At 38.6% G+C, this 20,757-nt stretch overlaps 1 long non-coding RNA gene across 1 annotated transcript; it reads left to right on the plus strand.

Annotated features, from left to right (window-relative positions):
• Positions 1 to 8,870: 8,870 nt before the first annotated feature.
• Positions 8,871 to 18,401, plus strand: LOC116678699 (uncharacterized). The gene is made up of 3 exons (XR_004329377.1): positions 8,871 to 9,362; positions 11,936 to 12,037; positions 18,270 to 18,401. It is a non-coding gene; the product is annotated as an uncharacterized LOC116678699 (long non-coding RNA).
• Positions 18,402 to 20,757: the final 2,356 nt, after the last annotated feature.

The raw sequence follows: 20,757 nt of genomic DNA on the forward strand, positions 1-20,757 counted from the left end.
CTTCAGTATCTGTAACATTAAAAGTAACTTTACTAACAATTTACTGAGCAGTTCGAATAGAATTGACTCACTGTGAGAATAAAGCTTGAAGTAGAATTCCACTCTGATGACTCAATTCGGCTGAATAGATTGGTAATGTACAATCCATGATTTGCTTGCAAAATGTTTAGCATTAATGTCAGTTAATAAGTCCCCAGTGTTCCTCCCTGGTGTCTACACTGGTGCCTAAGTTCAGACAATACTGGATTTAACTGGAGGTCAATCTGCAGCATATGGTTCTGTCCACCACCAGCCTCCAACCCCTCTTCTATACACTAACCCAACCGCATCCAATCATTAAATTGCATTGTTCCGTCTCTGTATTGTCTTGCGTTCTAGGCCGGATTGAAAAAGATTTTTGGAGCTTAATGGGACTAACCTGCTTTTGAAATAAATCAAAAAAATAGTAAAATAACCACTGCGTAAAACCATTTTTCCCATGACATAGCTAGCCCCGTCATCAAACACACCGTCTGGGAGTCCAGTTCCAGACTGTGACTGATCCCTACCCAGTCACACAACAGCACTGGGACGCTGTTTGGTTGGTGGGATAGTACAGCGTTAGCGTGTGTGAGTGTGTGTGTGGTTGGAGAGTGTATTCAGGACAGGACGGTCATGGTTCAGCTCCACTAAGCAAAAACTTGGGGACTCTTTCACAACATATACTGGTCTTAAATACTATTCTACATGGCTGTCTAGGAGAAAATGAGTTCTCACGCAGTCACGCACGCACGCACGCACGCAGCGCGCCACGCACACAGTAAAGGACTAAATCATCTTTAAAGCCCACCTTTTGTGGACTTTACCAACAAAAATCTAAAACCCAGACAGCCTCAGATGCCTCTATAGACTTGAATATTAACATGGGTATGTAATCCTATAAATACTGGTCATTGAGCATAATTCTCAGTCATTCTATTGACTAACTCTGCATTTGGTTCTAGGTTTATTGACGCCTATAAGGTTGAGACTACAAAGAGGGAGAAGAAAAATAAGAAATAAAAAGCCCACATTTTTTCTTTTTGTCTGTTGAAGAAAAGGTGTTCTCTGCCTTTTATCCTTGTTCTTGTTTTTTCTCACTCTGCTCTCACTAATTATTTTACACACAGAAGCACAGGCGCACACACACACACACACACACACACACCAAACACACACACACACGTTGCTTAAGCTCTTAGAGAGGGGTCAAAACAGGACTGAGGCTAGACCAAGTTTTGACAAGTAGCATAAGACCCTTTCATATTATCAATTTGAAAGGACCTCAAAATAAGAGTCAAGGGGCCGCGGGTTCAACTTTTAAAAGGAGTCAGTGGAAGCTAGAGACAAGGTTAAGGCACTGAAGCAGGACTGACACAAAGGTCTGGAGATTGGACCTCAAACAAAAAGAAAAAGAATGAGACACATGTCAATGCAACGGCTTTAGAAGAGGTCAGATTGAGGTTAAACGCTATGCCCGGAGATTGAAATATGAATCAATACTTTGTTTACAGAGAGGCCTTTAGTTGAGAAAGAGCTGAGAATGGACTTGATCTATAAGAACATAAGAACAAGTTTGACAGTATAAGATTTCCATTACGGTTTGATTTACCAAGAACCTAATACGCTCAGAAAGCTTTAGAGATGTGGAAATCTTACTCAAGGCTCCAAATCTTGCTTTTGGCAAACCATACCTTGCTGACAGACATAGCGCTAATTGTAGAGACAGTCTTGTTACTCAATACACGAACACTAGACAGCAGGTGGAAATCCAGTCTTACGTAATGAACCAAAATGAGATCAGGAGGTCACATGAATGTCTGCTCTTGTCCTACCCTTTATTATGTTATTAACCCAGACAATTTGACAGGTCCATGGAATTCAGCAGAAGTAGAAACATTTTCTCAGATACATCTGCATCTATACGTAGCCCTACTTACTGTAATCCTCACTGGCTACCTTTGACATACAGTACTTGTTATTTTCATAAATATATCAAGTCTCAAAGACACACACACACAAAGAAAGTATAGAAAAATTACAATATTTCTGAAAACTTTACTGAAAGTTTTGGTCAGTGGTACCCACTGGTCCCTATTCAAAACTAATACTGTACTAAATTCTGAATGAGGTGAGAACAAACAGTCGGTTACTGTTTAACATCATAAACCCAAGATAAATGATCAATATAAATACAACTTGTATCAAAACATCCCCTGATTAGACAACTGTGTAACATAATTCCTAACCTGGTTATCCTGCCTGCCCAGCTGCTAAATTCAGACATAATGTACTTCTACTTATAAACGCAGGGATAGGTACCCAATGCATGCCAGGCTATTTTAATTCAGTTCAATTTTCAATTCAATTTTATTTATATAGCGCCAAATCACAACAACAGTTATCTCACAGTGCGTTTCATAAGAGAGCAGGTACAGACCGCACTCTGTGATGTTATTTACAGAAACCCACCAATTCCCACCAAGAGCAAGCACTAGGTGACAGAGGCAAGGAAAAACTTTCTTTGCCATGTCTCTGAACTAGAAAAACTTGCTATGGTGAATGAAGGACCACTTGTACATTTGATTTAACTAATTGTAGGTTACTGGAAGTAATGACTGACTGAGTCTTAGTCAGCATAGCCTTAATACCCGTTCACACTGACACATGACTTCTGTAAAACACTCCTCCTCTTAAAATGTAATGAACTATTGGACACTGAAAAGCTCAAGCAAAAACAAATGCAACCTCCATGACTTCTAGAAATATTGGTAGGTTATGGGAAACACTACAAAATCATGTTAATGTTTACTCCCAAATAACACAATATGGCTATCTCAGCCCCCTCAAGGAAAAGCATGTGCTGGACTCTGCTTGTTTATCCAGTGATCCAGCTTAGATTTGGGGAAGCTTAATACACTAGAGGGCAAACAGAACTGTTCGACATGACAATATTATGTTTGGCATCCAGAGAGTTTTACTATTATGAGGTCCAGGTTTGTTTTACATTCATCTAACCTAACCTAAATGTATTATTGGTACTGTTAGTTTCTGGATTAAGTTACTAACAATCATTTTTTACCATCTCAAATTTGCCTTGCTTTGCACATACTCACTGGTCACAATCATACAACAGAAACAAGATTAAACTGTTGATATAATCTCTTGAGTTTAGTATGAATGTTGTCTTTGCTCAAATCTGTTTTGGAGTGCCGGTGCAGTTTTATCAGGGAAAATCTTCCTTCACACTGGAATTTCACAGTGAAGGGTTTTTCATTCAACAGTCCGCAGCAATCAAGGTACCTCTGTTATAGTTGAATGCTTTGCAAACAGCCGAGTGTGTAACTAGAGTGTGTACATTAAGGTCTGTATACTGTAGCTCCAGCAGCACCCATCCAAACCCTTCAAAGAACTAAATTATTCTTCACTCCCTTACAATTCGAAACTTTTAAAATGTGTTCAGTATATACTTATTTATATAGTGCTTTTCTAGTCTCAACGACTACTCAAGGTACTGTTACACAGTACAGCAACCATTCACACACTGTATGACTGCCATACAAGGTGCCACCTGCTCACACAACGATGGCGCAGTGTCTTGCCCAAAGACACTTCGACATGGACTGCATGGCCAGGAATCAAACCGCCAACCATCCGACTGGCAGGTAACCGCTCTACCACTAAGCCACAGTCACCCTTTTAAAATCAGTCTCCAATAATTAAATAGTCACTGTCTGACAAAAAAAACAAGCAAACAGATGATTTCCATTACAACATCCATCTAAATAACAAGCGAAAATGTTGAGGGCTTGGTGTGTTTGAGAAAAGAGAAGTATTGCAGTGTGAATGCAATACGCAAATATGGTACACAGAGAAGATTAGCCTATACATATTTACATTGCTCTATTTTGGACACTATACCGTATATGACGATTCATCAAAGGGGTTAACCTCAACCTAAACTCAGACCTATCCACTGTTTTATTTTTGTACGGTTAGTTCCATAAACTGTTCTGTTATTAAATGTACGCCTCTTTAAAAATTATGCTTTGCTAACAACATATGTGAAGCAATAAGGCAGAATCACAGAAACAATATACACACTCGTGACCCTAACTTCACTCTACCACAGATACAAGCATGTAAGCACGCGCACACACACACACACACACACACACACACACACACGCACACAGTGACTAGAATCTTCTTTGGTTTCTGTCTCTCTAAGCTGCGGAGAGCTGGCTGGCTCTCAGGCCTCTGAGGTCAAAGGTCATTGGTAATACCATGGTTCAGATGACCAGCAGACAATAGATTAGCTTCTGATCAGGCTAATAGTGCTACTGCCCTAAAGCAAATGTTTGGAAGCCTTTGGCTCTAAAACCTAATGCCTAAAAGGTCCACGTCTGCCCTCCCTAAATTAACAACAATCAGGATACAAGTTGATGTTCAGGCCTTAATTTGTACCTGTAACAAGTTTGTCTCTTTTCTAATCCAAGTACTCACATAAACTAATACTGTCAGTAAAAATTTCACATAACAAATTAAGATTAGGATTAAAAGACAAAACGTGCCTGCAGCTCTTTTAGTGAGTATCTCTCTGTTTGGCTATGCTGTGATTTACTTATTGTAAGCACGACTGATTATTAGGATTACCTTGTCGTTTTATTTGAGTGTGCTAAGTTTCCTGTAACTTTTTGTCATAATAATCTGGTGAACTACAATCAATCACCGCAAACCCAGGACAGAAATACAGCACTGTTGGAGAGGTAAAAATCAATTTTCATGTTTTTAGGAAAACGTTTCCTTTTCATGTATGTAAAAAAACTTAAATTACTCATTTTTCATTCAGATTCAATGAGGTTGCTATTGAAAGCTTGGATCTACTCCAGGAACGTGAAATACGACTTCCACTGAACAAGGAAACACACTCGGTACTAAAGGTCCTACTGTGTGTGTTTCTGTGTGTGAGAGTGTGTGTGTGTGGTGTGTGTGTGTGTGTGTGTGTGTGTGTGTGTGTGTGTGTGTGTTGGTGTGTGTGTGTGTGTTTGTGTGTGTGTGTGTGTGTGTGTGTGTGTGTGTGTGAGTGAGTGAAGGGCCGACCATAGAATCATAATTGTAAAGAGCAGCTGTTACCTAGGGGAGCATCAGCCAAAATATATGTAGCGCTGTTGGACCAACACTCTTAAACAGTCGGTCCCCCCTGCAGCTCTTTGTGACTTCAATGTGTTCACGGTGGTGGAATGGTATGACCATCTCACTGCCATTTACCAACTGTCTTTAGTCTGGACTGGAATAAACAGGACAAACTATAACCAAAGAGCAGATTTTATCTCCCTCTCCAGTGTATACTAACTAATAGACCAAATATTATATTATGAACATCTAAAGGGCTGATAAGAGAGGCTGGGAAAAAGCAGAACTGTTGGCAAGAACTGCATTGACCACAATCCACACCCTCACTATTTATGAGAATTCTTGGAAACAATCTACAGTACCTCGCGTACTTCAGTGTTTCCTCTATGTTGATTTTGCCGCGGTGGGCCGCCATGGCAAATTTCTGCCACCACGGTATCAGAAATAGAACTGTACAAAAGGTGTCTATCAGCAGTGATTGTGAAGGCATGTCGGAGAATAGCACGAACACGCGCTTGTCTGGAGGACAGCTAGCCAGTTGAGATTGCGTGTGTGCATCCTTGAAAACGGTAAGTCTTCTAACTTGTGTTGTCAGTTCATTTAAGCCTGTTATTGTATTAGTCTATAGTTCTTGCAAATTTTAAGGAAGTTAACTGGTGATTTTCGTTGTTTGCATTCTTCACCTGCTAGCTAAATTTTTTTTTTTGCTCAATTTTCATCCAATAAAAATATTTTTTATAACTTTTTGTCAGTAGGGGTGGTGATGGCGCAGAGATCTGGGTGCAATTCCAACTGTGAAACATCAACCAATGTGTCTCTAAGCAAGATACTTAACCCCTTGTTGCTCCAGAGGTGTGCAACCTCTGATATAGCAACTGTGAGTTGCTCTGGATAAAAGTGTCAGCTAACTTACATGTGATGAAATGTAAGAAAACAATAAAGTTCTACAGCTCCGCTGGATCTGTGAACCATCTGTGAACCATGTAGCATTGCTGGACCCCTAATCCATTGCCAGAAGTCTACAAATGATGTTAGCCATGCCCTATGGATAAACAAGTGCAATGTTGGAGGCTGTGACAGGATGGAATTTAATTTCATAGGGACAATGGCACATTAGAAATGTTCAAATTTTGTTAAATAAAGTTACTTGGGTTCATAATCTTACACAGACATCCGGTGAGTCCAACTCTGGAGAGCTACTCACACAGACATCCCAGTCTGGTTTCGCACATAAGCCCTGGTTGTTTAATTTGTAGTCCAAACTGGCAACATTTTATGTACTACCAGTTAAACTGTTAAAGTAGCATAGCATGTCACCTTAAACATTTAACTTATTGAAGGAAACCCTACATAGGGATTGCCATTTACCTGATAATTAGGATGATGCAGGAAATAATCCGGACATCCGGCAACAGCCATGTTGTGTTTCTCTCAGCTCTTCTGCACAATTGGCTTGGTTGGATCAGTTTCGGACAAGATGAACAGAGCAGAACCTGCAGAGGAAGAAACACAGACAAATGAAGGTTAGTGGAAACCTACAACAGATGAAGGGGGAGGGTGAGAAGGTCCAAGAGAGGAAGGATGAAGGAAGGAGAGGAAGATGAAGTCTAGGTTCTGGGAAGACAGATATAGCACAGAGCACTTCTTAACCCACATAGACCCACAGTAAACAACATCAACGAGCAACAAGGGAGGAACAGTGGTTGGTTCTAAATTGCGAAGAGTAAACAAAATAATTAAATCTTATTCAAAATCGCCTTTAGTCAGTTTAGGATTTAGGAAATTATGGTTTGCAATATGACCAATTATTTTGCAGATGGACCAAAGAAAATTGACTTCTTGGTCATTAGATTTGCACAAGTCAAATCTAGGGTAAAGTGCATGAATTGGAGCCAAGATAAACCACAATGGCTTATATGTGGACAGTAAAAGAGCTGACTTAACTTTGTACTAACATTGAAACACAGTTGTAGAGTAAAAACAGGTTTGCTTAAAAGAAGTGCACCTCATGCAAGTCTCGATAATGGAGCCCTACGACTCCCTGCACATCTCGACATCGGTTTTCTAAATAGTTTTAACCTCTGCCCGACTCTGACCCATAAGTCAATCTCACCATACTTTGATGCCATGGTGCTTGTAAATAAACACAGCTGTGATAAAAGTTGCACCTCAGGGGACTTTAAAGGTGTTCTTCTGCTCTATGAAGCCTCCCTTCCAGCCATCCTTGGGTCAAAATAACCCCAAACTGAACAATATGGGCTTTAGTCTATTTGGACTTCTTAAAGTGGGTATCCCATTAACCTCTTGGCACTGCTGCCACTGGCTAAACACCTGTAAACACTGACCCAAAAATACGCTGCAGGCACCTCTCCAGATCTTAAGTTAGACCTCGGGTTATATTTGGTATCGAGCAGCTCGGGCTCACAACTAAGATAGTCTTTTATGCAGCAGTTCATGACCCCATGTTGGTATTTTAAAAATATGGCCTGCAATTTCACAGACAGCTTAAGTTATCTCTTGTTTGCATTAGCGGTTGCGAGCACGCTGAGTGTGTATGTGTGTGTGCATTTCTGCCTGTAGATGTGGTTCTGTATACTGTTTGTGCCTGTGTGTGTGTGTGTGTGTGTGTGTGTGTGTGTGTTTATGTGGCTGTTTTCATATGTTGCACATGTGTGGCTGTGCGTGAGTGTGTGTGAATGTACAGGCTTTTCAGATCTCTGAGATGCTCTACTTGTGTTTACAGAGTTGTGTATGTTGCCGTGTGCGACCGACACAGTGCACAATAATAGCACCACCCTGCCCCCAGTAGAGTCCAATAAAACCCTGCACACTGGACATACCGTCCATTTCAAAAACCTGACACAGGGATGAAAGCATAATAAAAAAGGCAGTAACATGAACCAGCTTTTTTAAGTAAAACTTAAACATGACAGTAAGGACTGTAAATGAGTGTATGGGCCGAGCTATGCTTAAACTAGTCTGTGGACTGTGTGTGGTGTCCGACCACGTCAGAAGGGGTACAAAGGAGGTAGAGAGTGAAGGTCAAACCCTGCTTCCTGTCTAACCTCAACGCCCAAGGCCAATAGCTGCTTTAGGTGTACCAGTCAGATTGTCCGTTTGGGAAAGAAAAAACAAACAAACTTATTGACATTGTCTAAATGTGGGGGGAGGGGACAATTTGACAAGCTTTTCAGATGCAGTTTACTGACCTGTTAAGACTGTAAGATAGAAAATGAATGCAGAGATCAAATAGAAACATTTCCCTAAGCTTTAATGTGCTACAATAAAATTAATGGTCTAACTTACACAAGACAATGCTCCGTCTTTGACAAGTTTGATATTCTAAAGGCTTGATTCATAAAAAAAAAAAAAAAAGCAAATAGCTGACTCTTGTCAACAGTCCTATCAACCACCACAAGTTTTTCCTTTAATATATTGGCAATTGTGGCAGGAAGAAATGCACTTTACAAAGCCATAAATTCAGCAATTTCTAATCTGTTCCAATATGTGCATAGGTATGTTATTCTGACAATTGTGGCAGCTGATGAGATACATAAACTGTCACTCAGTCACCCTTTCAAAACATTTTGTTTTTTAAAACCTCCAAAATTGAGCTTGCAAATAATGACCAAAACCATGAATGCATTATAAACAAAGAGCTTGGCACCACGATCACTGGGTACACTGAAAGGGGCTTGCTTGTAATGAGCGTGTGTGTGTGTGTGTGTGTGTGTGTGTGTGTGTGTGTGTGTGTGTGTGTGTGTAGGCATACATGGTTTACAAGACCAATTTTCAGGTTTACTCACCAGCATTACGAGACCAATCGGGTTACGGAACCGATTTTGATGGTCTCGTAAACATAAATCTTTTTGATGCTATAACTATTGAATATTAATTATATAAGGCATTATGAATACATGTGTGATTACATAGATTCTAGTGCTAACAGTTAATATAGTTGTTCTACAGTAATGGCCAACCCCCTGCCTTTCTGAGGTTCATACATATTGGTCTCACAAGGCAGGATGGGTTTGTGAGACCAAGACGTGTGTGTCCAACAGCGCCCCCAGAGGCTGCAAGAGACATTGCAAGTTATACACGTTTCCGCGAAAATACACACAATGACGCGCCAATTTTACACACAACGCGGGAAATTCAGCGGGCTTGCAGTGTGGACATGCCGGGAAGACAGGGATGAACTTCGAAAAGTAAGACTTTCATATTTTATATTTTATAAATATATGACTGACAGCATTGATGGACTTAAAGAAGCTTTAGTTTATATAATTAATAATAATTTACTTGTGTAAATAATGTAAGGTCATGACTATTTTACTACATATTTCTTACTTTTTTTTTGTACTAATTATTTATTGTTCTCTATTCTTTTTCTTATTGCTGGTCTTACATTCTATCTTATCTTATTGCCAGCATGAATGAATGTTAATGCTGGATCTGGATTCACTGGATCCGCTGTCAGCTAGCTAAACAGCGCTAGCTTCTGAAAGAGTAAAATCCATTTGTTTAGCTAGCTAGCGATGAAGAGACTGACGGTGTTATGTCGATATCAGGGATAGCCCAGCTTAGAAAAATCTTGGCCACCCTTTCAGCCTCTTTGTGTGAACGCGGATGTTTCGACCGTCGAAGGAAAATGACAAGCGTTAATTTGATTGAAATAGAAATAGCACTTCAAATCCTGTCTGTGTTTTTAAACCGTTTAACAAGACGATCTTGAACGCGACGTTTGACTTCCAGTAGTTCCCTCCCCTGGCCTGAACCCCATTCCGCTGTGAAGCTAGGTTTGTGGGAGAGGGGCATTTTGTTGGTTTTGTGTTTTAAAAACAAACGCAGTGTCCTTTTTGTGTCACGGGAGAACGTGTCTCCCGTTGTTTGCATCTCGTCTGTTAGCCGGAGTGGAGCTGGTGTAAACGGCTTTAGCACTGCAGCTAGCTGGTAAGCTAATTCTGTCATCACAGTTACTGTCAGGGTTTCAGTCATATTCGGCGAAGCAATTGGCTTTTTGTAGCGGTTTGGCTGCTGGCTTTCGGACGCTCTGTTGTACATGGCTTTGCTCGCGAGCGATGGAAGCTGCGGAGGGGGACGTTTTAAAAAGCTTAACGTGGTTTAATGTACCTAAACAACGATCAATCATCACCATATTTCTCTCACATATTGCTCCTCTTTTTTGACAGTTTTAACTGGTTAAGAGGAGCAATATGTGAGAGAAATATGGTGATATAATATGTGAGAGTTAAGCTTTTTCACGTTAAGCTTTTTCCTTACATCCCTTAATGAAGCAGACACGCTTAATGTCAGCTACCGTCCATAGGACTTTGGGTCCGATTTTTTTGACAGTTTTCACTGGTTATGAGGAGCAATATGTGAGAGAAAATTTTTAATAATTGATCGTTATTTAGGTACATTAAGCCACGTTAAGCTTTTTCACGTTAAGCCTTTTCCTCGCCATAGACACCAATGAAGAAGAAAACGTTAACGTGAGCTAACTTCTATAATCGTTGGATTTGAGTTTCGTTTTTTTGACAGGCTTAAGGGTTCATGACAAGATATAGCCATGATAAATATGTTGATGATTGATCGTTGTTTAGATACATTAAACCACGTTAAGCTTTTTCACGTTTCACGTTTTAGAATGTCCCTGCGGAGGCACCGCTTTCATTTGAGGGGTTGTGTTGTTTGCATACAATATTGTTGCTCTATATTCGCGAATTATCGTTAATGGGCATATAAACTAGTTTTGTACCGAGTTTAGACCTGGGTTCCATTCAAGAAGGAGGTTTAACAAACCCTGATGTCTGAGTAGATTTACCCTGAGATGGGAAACTAAGTTGTCGGTTTCAGAACAGCTGATATGAGTTGGGTCAATCAACTTGGAGTAGGTTCGATCACGCCCGCGCACAACCACAATAAAAAGGCAGGATGAATGGAGCCACGACACGATGTTACCATGGTAACAACCACAAACAAACTGGTTGACGGAAATACAGCAACATCATTAACCTAATTATATTAAATAATCTTTTAATTTCAAAGGATTTACATCATTAAATAATAATAATAATAATATAATAATAATTAAATAATAACCGACTGCAGAACTCATTTTTAATGGCTATTACTGGTTTGTGTCCAGGGAACATTACAAAAAGGTTTAAAACATTTAAGAGCGGGTCACGCTGAAAATGTCGGGGCTTTAATATCATCTCCCAACATGACACCCTGCAAAGTAAAGCAGCTTTTTCATCAACGGGACCGTCGACACAAGAAAATGCCATATTTTTAGAAAATAAAAAGTTTTATATTCTGCTTAACACAGTTAATTTTACTGTTACTGTTTTTTCATTCATGTAGATAACAAACTGTGGTAAATTTCATCTGGTACAGATTGAATGAATGAATGAGGAAATGAAAGAGCGCTGTGTTAGAGAGAGACAGAGAGAAACTCAAAGAAAACCTCCTCCCGACCAGGTTAGGTTCACAGGCTCGGTTACCATAATAACTGACTCTTAGGTGGAGGTTTTCCTGAAACAAAAAAAGCCAGAGTTTCCCTCATCTCAGGGTTGGACTCAGAGTTTGTTGAACCTCCTGTCTGGAATATCCCTCTGGTCTAAGATTGAAGCAAATGTCATCATTGCTTGTCCCTGAACTGCCTGATGGCACGTCTGGCTTGAGCTGTGTCGGTGCCTAGCATAATACCAAACCTAAAATGAGTTTTGATAATGCTGTATATTTTTAAGGACTGACTTGACATAATATTTTACAGTGAGGCGAGGCAGACTAGACCCCATTTGTGATGCACAAAATCACGTAAGACTGCAGAAGGAGAAAGCGTTGTGTGTCTGGAGATACATCAACCCCATCAAAGGTAAGTTTTTGCTTTAAACCCTGTGTGTACTTGCTTAGTGTAATGGCTGGATTTGAGATTCGAAGATGTCTTTTATCTCAAAGCCCCCAAATCCCAATATGCTTGAATCTTATTAAATTCCCTTTTCAGTTTTAGTTTGTTTTTAGCTCAGTTTTAGTCATTTTTAGTCAATTGTGGTCAGATTTTTGCACACAGCAGCCATGTTTCCCGCAGTTTTGCTCAAAGAGGTTTGTCAGTCCACTGTCAGTGTAGATTTAAACACAGGAAGTGCTTTAAAATGACCTGAAACAATGCTAACTTACAGCTTCTGTATATGACTAAGATTCAGTATGGCTTGTGTGTTTTTTGTGTTTGCATGGTCATGGTGTTTGAGACCGGTGTTTGGCATGTGAGGCCTACAGTGAGACAGTGTGAACCAATACTTTAAGATATTAGACTTGTGTGTTTTTTGTGTTTCCATGGTCATGGTTTTTGAGACCGGTGTTTGGCATGTGAGGCCTACAGTGAGACAGTGTGAACCAATACTTTAAGATATTAGACTTGTGTGTGTTTTTGTGTGGCCAGTGATGGTTTATAACGACAGCGTGAAGCATACAAGGCCATGCAGTAAAATATAGTATGTCACATCACAGTTTTGCATGATTTTAAATATTGGCTTATGACAAAAGCAATTATAGGGTCAAATTTCACAATGTTTTCATCAGGTTATGCCTTTTCTCATCAAGGAAAAACAGTAAATATTGTGAATCTGTACAGTAATGTAGAGATATGTGATGAGTGAGTTAGCAGATCTTATGAATTTCACCTTTTTTTTCACATGATTGTCATTTTTTATCACAATTTAAATTTTTCTATCTAATAATTTCACTTTTTTTTTACACTTGTTTTTATTAACTGTTATTCGTTTATTAATTGATAGGGAGAGGTGTGTTTGCATTGAAGCCAATTCATAAAGGCCCCCAAATCCCAATATGCTTGAATCTTATTAAATTCCCTTTTTCAGTTCTAGTTGTTTTTTTAGCTCAGTTTTAGTTGTTTTTGGTCAATTGTGGTCAGATTTTTGCACACAGCAGCCATGTTTCCCGCAGTCTTGCTCAAAGAGGTTTGTCAGTCCACTGTCAGTGTAGATTTAAACACAGGAAGTGCTTTAAAATGACCTGAAACAATGCTAACTTACAGCTTCTGTATATGACTAAGATTCAGTATGGCTTGTGTGTTTTTTGTGTTTGCATGGTCATGGTTTTTGAGACCGGTGTTTGGCATGTGAGGCCTACAGTGAGACAGTGTGAACCAATACTTTAAGATATTAGACTTGTGTGTTTTTTGTGTTTCCATGGTCATGGTTTTTGAGACCGGTGTTTGGCATGTGAGGCCTACAGTGAGACAGTGTGAACCAATACTTTAAGATATTAGACTTGTGTGTTTTTGTGTTTCCATGGTCATGGTTTTTGAGACCGGTGTTTGGCATGTGAGGCCTACAGTGAGACAGTGTGAACCAATACTTTAAGATATTAGACTTGTGTGTGTTTTGTGTGGCCAGTGATGGTTTATAACGACAGCGTGAAGCATACAAGGCCATGCAGTAAAATATAGTATGTCACATCACAGTTTTGCATGATTTTAAATATTGGCTTATGACAAAAGCAATTATAGGGTCAAATTTCACAATGTTTTCATCAGGTTATGCCTTTTCTCATCAAGGAAAAACAGTAAATATTGTGAATCTGTACAGTAATGTAGAGATATGTGATGAGTGAGTTAGCAGATTTTATGAATTTCACCTTTTTTTTCACATGATTGTCATTTTTTATCACAATTTAAATTTTTCTATCTAATAATTTCACTTTTTTTTACACTTGTTTTTATTAACTGTTATTCGTTTATTTATTGATAGGGAGAGGTGTGTTTGCATTGAAGCCAATTCATAAAGGCCCCCAAATCCCAATATGCTTGAATCTTATTAAATTCCCTTTTTCAGTTCTAGTTGTTTTTTTAGCTCAGTTTTAGTTGTTTTTGGTCAATTGTGATCAGATTTTTGCACACAGCAGCCATGTTTCCCGCAGTCTTGCTCAAAGAGGTTTGTCAGTCCACTGTCAGTGTAGATTTAAACACAGGAAGTGCTTTAAAATGACCTGAAACAATGCTAACTTACAGCTTCTGTATATGACTAAGATTCAGTATGGCTTGTGTGTTTTTTGTGTTTGCATGGTCATGGTTTTTGAGACCGGTGTTTGGCATGTGAGGCCTACAGTGAGACAGTGTGAACCAATACTTTAAGATATTAGACTTGTGTGTTTTTTGTGATTCCATGGTCATGGTTTTTGAGACCGGTGTTTGGCATGTGAGGCCTACAGTGAGACAGTGTGAACCAATACTTTAAGATATTAGACTTGTGTGTTTTTTGTGTTTCCATGGTCATGGTTTTTGAGACCGGTGTTTGGCATGTGAGGCCTACAGTGAGACAGTGTGAACCAATACTTTAAGATATTAGACTTGTGTGTGTTTTTGTGTGGCCAGTGATGGTTTATAACGACAGCGTGAAGCATACAAGGCCATGCAGTAAAATATAGTATGTCACATCACAGTTTTGCATGATTTTAAATATTGGCTTATGACAAAAGCAATTATAGGGTCAAATTTCACAATGTTTTCATCAGGTTATGCCTTTTCTCATCAAGGAAAAACAGTAAATATTGTGAATCTGTACAGTAATGTAGAGATATGTGATGAGTGAGTTAGCAGATTTTATGAATTTCACCTTTTTTTCACATGATTGTCATTTTTTATCACAATTTAAATTTTTCTATCTAATAATTTCACTTTTTTTTACACTTGTTTTTATTAACTGTTATTCGTTTATTTATTGATAGGGAGAGGTGTGTTTGCATTGAAGCCAATTCATAAAGGCCCCCAAATCCCAATATGCTTGAATCTTATTAAATTCCCTTTTTCAGTTCTAGTTGTTTTTTTAGCTCAGTTTTAGTTGTTTTTGGTCAATTGTGATCAGATTTTTGCACACAGCAGCCATGTTTCCCGCAGTCTTGCTCAAAGAGGTTTGTCAGTCAACTGTCAGTGTAGATTTAAACACAGGAAGTGCTTTAAAATGACCTGAAACAATGCTAACTTACAGCTTCTGTATATGACTAAGATTCAGTATGGCTTGTGTGTTTTTTGTGTTTGCATGGTCATGGTTTTTGAGACCGGTGTTTGGCATGTGAGGCCTACAGTGAGACAGTGTGAACCAATACTTTAAGATATTAGACTTGTGTGTTTTTGTGTTCCATGGTCATGGTTTTTGAGACCGGTGTTTGGCATGTGAGGCCTACAGTGAGACAGTGTGAACCATACTTTAAGATATTAGACTTGTGTGTGTTTTTGTGTGGCCAGTGATGGTTTTATAACGACAGCGTGAAGCATACAAGGCCATGCAGTAAAATATAGTATGTCACATCACAGTTTTGCATGATTTTAAATATTGGCTTATGACAAAAGCAGTTATAGGGTCAAATTTCACAATGTTTTCATCAGGTTATGCCTTTTCTCATCAAGGAAAAACAGTAAATATTGTGAATCTGTACAGTAATGTAGAGATATGTGATGAGTGAGTTAGCAGATCTTATGAATTTCACCTTTTTTTCCACATGATTGTCATTTTTTATCACAATTTAAATTTTTCTATCTAATAATTTCACTTTTTTTTTTACACTTGTTTTTATTAACTGTTATTCGTTTATTAATTGATAGGGAGAGGTGTGTTTGCATTGAAGCCAATTCATAAAGGCCCCCAAATCCCAATATGCTTGAATCTTATTAAATTCCCTTTTTCAGTTCTAGTTGTTTTTTTAGCTCAGTTTTAGTTGTTTTTGGTCAATTGTGGTCAGATTTTTGCACACAGCAGCCATGTTTCCCGCAGTCTTGCTCAAAGAGGTTTGTCAGTCCACTGTCAGTGTAGATTTAAACACAGGAAGTGCTTTAAAATGACCTGAAACAATGCTAACTTACAGCTTCTGTATATGACTAAGATTCAGTATGGCTTGTGTGTTTTTTGTGTTTGCATGGTCATGGTTTTTGAGACCGGTGTTTGGCATGTGAGGCCTACAGTGAGACAGTGTGAACCAATACTTTAAGATATTAGACTTGTGTGTTTTTTGTGTGGCCAGTGATGGTTTATAACGACAGCGTGAAGCATACAAGGCCATGCAGTAAAATATAGTATGTCACATCACAGTTTTGCATGATTTTAAATATTGGCTTATGACAAAAGCAATTATAGGGTCAAATTTCACAATGTTTTCATCAGGTTATGCCTTTTCTCATCAAGGAAAAACAGTAAATATTGTGAATCTGTACAGTAATGTAGAGATATGTGATGAGTGAGTTAGCAGATTTTATGAATTTCACCTTTTTTTTCACATGATTGTCATTTTTTATCACAATTTAAATTTTTCTATCTAATAATTTCACTTTTTTTTACACTTGTTTTTATTAACTGTTATTCGTTTATTATTGATAGGGAGAGGTGTGTTTGCATTGAAGCCAATTCATAAAGGCCCCCAAATCCCAATATGCTTGAATCTTATTAAATTCCCTTTTTCAGTTCTAGTTGTTTTTTTAGCTCAGTTTTAGTTGTTTTTGGTCAATTGTGGTCAGATTTTTGCACACAGCAGCCATGTTTCCCGCAGTCTTGCTCAAAGAGGTTTGTCAGTCCACTGTCAGTGTAGATTTAAACACAGGAAGTGCTTTAAAATGACCTGAAACAATGCTAACTTACAGCTTCTGTATATGACAAAGATTCAGTATGGCTTGTGTGTTTTTTTTGTGTTTGCATGGTCATGGTTTTTGAGACCGGTGTTTGGCATGTGAGGCCTACAGTGAGACAGTGTGAACCAATACTTTAAGATATTAGACTTGTGTGTGTTTTGTGTGGCCAGTGATGGTTTATAACGACAGCGTGAAGCATACAAGGCCTGCAGTAAAATATAGTATGTCACATCACAGTTTTGCATGATTTTAAATATTGGCTTATGACAAAAGCAATTATAGGGTCAAATTTCACAATGTTTTCATCAGGTTATGCCTTTTCTCATCAAGGAAAAACAGTAAATATTGTGAATCTGTACAGTAATGTAGAGATATGTGATGAGTGAGTTAGCAGAGTTTATGAATTTCACCTTTTTTTTCACATGATTGTCATTTTTTATCACAATTTAAATTTTTCTATCTAATAATTTCACTTTTTTTTACACTTGTTTTTATTAACTGTTATTCGTTTATTTATTGATAGGGAGAGGTGTGTTTGCATTGAAGCCAATTCATAAAGGCCCCCAAATCCCAATATGCTTGAATCTTATTAAATTCCCTTTTTCAGTTCTAGTTGTTTTTTAGCTCAGTTTTAGTTGTTTTTGGTCAATTGTGGTCAGATTTTTGCACACAGCAGCCATGTTTCCCGCAGTCTTGCTCAAAGAGGTTTGTCAGTCCACTGTCAGTGTAGATTTAAACACAGGAAGTGCTTTAAAATGACCTGAAACAATGCTAACTTACAGCTTCTGTATATGACTAAGATTCAGTATGGCTTGTGTGTTTTTTGTGTTTGCATGGTCATGGTTTTTGAGACCGGTGTTTGGCATGTGAGGCCTACAGTGAGACAGTGTGAACCAATACTTTAAGATATTAGACTTGTGTGTTTTTTGTGTTTCCATGGTCATGGTTTTTGAGACCGGTGTTTGGCATGTGAGGCCTACAGTGAGACAGTGTGAACCAATACTTTAAGATATTAGACTTGTGTGTTTTTTGTGTTTCCATGGTCATGGTTTTGAGACGGTGTTTGGCATGTGAGGCCTACAGTGAGACAGTGTGAACCAATACTTAAGATATTAGACTTGTGTGTGTTTTTTGTGGCCAGTGATGGTTTATAACGACAGCGTGAAGCATACAAGCCATGCAGTAAAATATAGTATGTCACATCACAGTTTTGCATGATTTTAAATATTGGCTTATGACAAAAGCAATTATAGGGTCAAATTTCACAATGTTTTCATCAGGTTATGCCTTTTCTCATCAAGGAAAAACAGAAAATATTGTGAATCTGTACAGTAATGTAGAGATATGTGATGAGTGAGTTAGCAGATCTTATGAATTCAATTTTTTTTTCCGCATCATTGTCATTTTTATCACAATTTAAAATTTTCAATCTAATAATTTCACTAACTGTTATTCATTAATTTATTGATAGGAAGAGGTGTGTTTGCATTGGAGCCCATTCATAAAGGTTCATTCGTTTTGGAGTACAGAGGAGTTTTGAAGACGACTGATAAGACTACAGCGTGGAATGAGTATACATACGTCTTCAAACACAAAGGAACGGACATTGGTGTGTAAGCTGAATTGCAGGATGATATTCTTGATCAATAACAAAACCACTCATGACCCTTGTTTCCACTATGGGGCAAATAGTGGCACCACGATGACTCTGTTGGCCCCCTAGTGCAAATGGCCCTATGCAGACATTTCTGGGTAAAAGAAATGCTTGGCAATCATGTTCTTGCTTCTTAATCCCAATTTTGTTATGATATTTACTCCTTCTCCTGTAGCATTGATGCTTCAAGTGAAGATGGGACACTTGGCAGACTCGTGAATGATGCTGAAAAACCAAATGCAAAAATGAAAAAAATAGAGGTGGATGGTGTACCCAGTCTGTGTTTGTTTGCCATTGTTGACATTGAGGAAGGGCAAGAAATAACCTATGACTACGGAGGAGAAAACCTGCCATGGCGTTCTTCCCAAAGGCATCAATATCCAAGGTAGAGTACATGTGACCAATTGAATCTATTTAAAAAATAGTAATTAATAGTATATAATAAGAAGACTGCAGCATGGCATAAGATCTTTTTTCTCTGTCTCCTTTCTGTCTTCTATCCGTCCTCTCGGTCTCCTCTCTCTGATAGTGATATAATATAGATAATTTCTTTGGGCCGGATACAAATGAAATGCAAGCCAGAAGTTGATATGTCAGCTCAATTTCAATTTCTGTATTTCAGCAGCAGATGTTCTACATTAAAATAACTGCCATGTCTCCCTCTTTCATTCTCCTCTGGTTCTCCCTTTTCCCCTCCATCAGCCTATGGCTCCAAGTACAGTAGAGAAACCTGTTCTCCACACACCAGTCGTCTCTCCATCTACAGGCGACATACCATTCCTTTCCTCCACTGTGCTCCCTGAAGAGGTTTGTTAGTACATTTGTTGGTGTAGCTTCAAGTGTTTTAACATGACCTGAAACAATGTTCACTTTCTGCTTCTGTATAGGATTTAGGTTTGTTATGGTTCCATAACCCTTGTTATATGTTTTGTGTGCTTATTCATGGTGTTTGGGCCAATTTGCCACAGTAGCATTAGACCCGAAAGTACCATAGATCTCATAGGTACTGGAGATGTAATTCTTCCATGACTGATGGGTTTTCTCTTTCCTCTTCTCTTGTTTATCCGTATCTACTCTTTTATGACTGATGTTTAGTAATGGCTGTGTGACCTTTGAGTGTTTTAATTGTGGTTTTGCTTTATTTTTCCACATGGAAATTTGGTTGGATAACAGCAGCAAGCCAAGAGGCCAGGGGGTTGCAATGATGGTAAGAAATTTTATAAAAAAAACATAATAGAGGAAGGACATACCAGGCAAAACCTTATAATAAGTAGTAAGTCATTTGAGGGGGATATAATACATAATTTACACAATCCAATTGTTTTCATTTTCATTATAATCTATTTAAGGTTTTGAAGAACAGAGAGGAAGGAAGAGAAGAAAGCAAGATAATTCAGGAGGAATGAGGAAGAGAGAGACGGGTAAGAATTGGCATAGCCATTGTTTTCTTCTTTTTTTTCTTTCTCCTCGAACTTTTATCTTACTTTTCTTTGGATTATTTGGTGGATTTTATTTATTTGCACTACGGACACTAGTGAAATTGTGTCTGCTCTGGCCTCACTGTTTTTCACGCTTATTACAGCTGTGTCTGGGGAGTCTGTGTACAGCCATGACACTATTCTTTACACCAGGGATCAGTTGACGCTGCTTAACACAGCGGTGTTGTCTCAAGACAGTCCCAAAATCCCCCTGGGATATCAATTGATAACATTCAAATTTACATTCAAATTAAACTAGAATTTAATAAACAATAAAACCCCAACATCCCAGAGAAGAAAACATTCTGAAGATTTGAGCTGGCATTGCAAGGCTAGATTTCAGCCCCCTAGAGGAAGTAATCAAAGTACAAAATTCAAATCTGTATTCACAAGATAAATTTCAATGTGTTTTTTTTCTTATAGATTGCAAGAAACATCGTGTTGTGAAAGAGAACTTGGGCTCATTTGAAAAATGCTCACTTTGCCGTGGGCCATTTTCTTCATTGAAGTGGTGGGGGCTAAGATGTGAAGGTTTGTATAAAAATTCTAAGATCAACATGTTGCATTACACATGTACACTGTGTTTGCCTGTAGAAAGACAATCCCCTCACAATCAACAGACTTAAAGTTGTTTTTAACACGTTTGTGCCGGATGCTTCGCGCCGACACATTACATCTTCCGCTGGTTACTGCATTGCGCAACTCTGAACCTCCTGCCGGCTGCTGCGTGGCGCAAAGGATCATCCAGCACTTCTTCATCATCATCATCATCTACCACGTCCTCCCTCCCAAACTCCTCACTATCTTCCACTCAATGTCACTGTCCT

Source organism: Etheostoma spectabile, unplaced genomic scaffold, assembly GCF_008692095.1.
Source record: "Etheostoma spectabile isolate EspeVRDwgs_2016 unplaced genomic scaffold, UIUC_Espe_1.0 scaffold00007791, whole genome shotgun sequence".
Classification (NCBI taxonomy): Eukaryota; Metazoa; Chordata; class Actinopteri; order Perciformes; family Percidae; genus Etheostoma; species Etheostoma spectabile.